At 29.3% G+C, this 2,442-nt stretch overlaps 1 pseudogene; it reads left to right on the forward strand.

The window, feature by feature from the left end:
- Positions 1-595: 595 nt before the first annotated feature.
- Positions 596-1,491, forward strand: LOC124894541 (annotated as a pseudogene).
- Positions 1,492-2,442: the final 951 nt, after the last annotated feature.

The raw sequence follows: 2,442 nt of genomic DNA on the forward strand, positions 1-2,442 counted from the left end.
TCCAAGTTGTACTTCGAATTCTCATTGTCAAACATCAACTTAGAGTTGAATTTGACATAAAGTGAAATTATTTTTCAAAAAGGTGAAAAAAAATTATGGCCAAATGAGCCCTAAGTATATTTATTAATAATTAAGTATAAATAATGGTTGAATCGTGCTATAATTATTTTAAAACATCATTGCAATAATATAAAATATTTTATGAAAACTAAAAATGATTTATATAAAAAGAACAGATACAATAAATTTTGAATAATACAAAATTAGCAAATTAGAAAGTTGAGCCATTATTATGAGCTTTCTTTGTAGTTAAAATTATTACGAGCTGATCTTTACTCATCTAGATATCTTGATGAATGAAGATTTGAAGATATCCTTGACATTGGAACATTTGGCAAAGAAATTGAAATGAGTCAACAAGCTAGCCAATTAAACACAAACACTTATTTTTGAATTTTGACAAATGTCACCAATATGTTGTTATGCCTATACTATTCATCCAAAAATTCTTTTCAAAAACATCATTTTTCAATAAAATTTCACTATAAATGTACTTTGTACTCATTCATATATCTCAATTAACGCAATTCTTATTATGAATAATTATAATATTTATGCTAATCAGCTAATAGAAGTTGAATCTCATAATTGGGATTTCATTTTAAGTAATATACGTCCATTATATGTTAAATATGCAATATAATTAAAAATTCCTAATATAATTTACAAAAATGGTAATTCCATTATGCCTCTTCCTGACCTTATTACCACTTTGTCAAATTTGAACCCTTTACAAGTTACCTTAATTCCTATTTTAATGCATATTTTAGTTAATTGGCCTTTTCAATTACTACCAATTACAACAAGAAGACGAATATTCACTCATTAATTTTAGCCGTCTTCTAATGAAGAAGGACCCTTATAGCAAGAGATCATTTTTTCTTTACTCAACATCTTGTTGTGCTGAAAACAACTGCTTTCGTCAGTGATTGGCTACGGGATGATCTCCCCATTGCCTTTGAAATGGCACATAAGATATCCCATTGGGATTATTTTGTTGAAGAGTCAGAGTTTTGTAGTATTTTTGATGATGCAATGTCTAGTGATTCGAGGTTGATCTCCAATTTGTTAATTTCTGATTGTTGTAGGCATATCTTTGAGGAATTAACTTTGTTGGTTGACTTTGGAGGTGGCATTGGAGCCATAGTGATGGCTATTGTCGAAGCTTTTTCGGGCTTAAAATGTATTGTGCTTGATCTATCTCCTGTCATAGGTAACCTAAAGGGAACAGAAATTTGGAATTTGTTGCCAGGAGTATGTTTGATAAAATTACTCATGCTAATGCAATCTTACTCAAGGTACATACTATTGACTAGTTGGAATGTTTCTGACGAGTTTTTGGTGAAAAATATAACATTTTGCGATAATAATATTACGTACGAAACACATCTTTGGAAATTAATGTTTCTTAGAAGTGTTACAGTGAAGTGACTGAATTTATAACATTAAAATTAGGAAGTGTTACAACAAAGATAGCCACTAAATTTTTACATAGTGCAGAACTATACTTAGGGTTTGGCTTTAGTTATTTATGGCCCCTTAAAGTTATTTGAAAAATTCACTTAGGCACTTTAACCTAACCTTGCTCCTATTGAACACCTCTATAATTACACATTTGAGTCATTTAAACATTTTTTACCTATGTGGCACATTGATGGTTGTTCACACCATAGTAGGTGCATGTATCAGCCTTTTAACCTCTTTTTCAGATGCTCCCTTCGTTTAAAAAAGAATGACTTACTTTCCTTTTTTGTTATTTAAAAAAATGACTCCTTTCCTTTTTTGTCAATACTTTAATTTCAACTTTCTACATGTCATGTTTAGGACCACAATATTAAAGGGTATTTTCTTACATTTGATACAACTTTAATTTAAGACCACAAGATTCAAAAATCTTCTTTATTTTCTTAAACTTTGAGTCAAGTTAAAGTAGGTCATTCTTTTTCAAATGTAGGGAGAACTTTTTTTGGGCCAAAATTTTCATTTTTCTTTCTTGTTATTTCTCTTTTCTAAAAAATCTTTTTCCCTTCTTATTTTAAGATTGCCATTTTCGTCCACCACTCCACCACCATTAATCTTCACCTTCTGTACATACACGCATAAAAAAAAAAAAAAAAAATCTCTTAGATTTTACCCACTTAATAGAATCCTTTTTTTCTCTTTCATTTTTCTTATGTTGCCAGGTCTGCTCATTTTTTATCACTTTTAATTCAAACTACTATTGCTTGAGTTGTTTCTTCCCTCAACATATGAATTTTTATGTTCACTAAAATTAGTAGCTCCTTTCCATATTTCCAAAAAAACCACTCTTAATTTTTTTCTTCAAGCTATTGAGTATCTTTTTTTTTTTTTTCATTTTACCCGATTTTTCATTCTCTAGAA

Source organism: Capsicum annuum, unplaced genomic scaffold (genome assembly GCF_002878395.1).
Source record: "Capsicum annuum cultivar UCD-10X-F1 unplaced genomic scaffold, UCD10Xv1.1 ctg75031, whole genome shotgun sequence".
NCBI classification, from domain to species: Eukaryota; Viridiplantae; Streptophyta; class Magnoliopsida; order Solanales; family Solanaceae; genus Capsicum; species Capsicum annuum.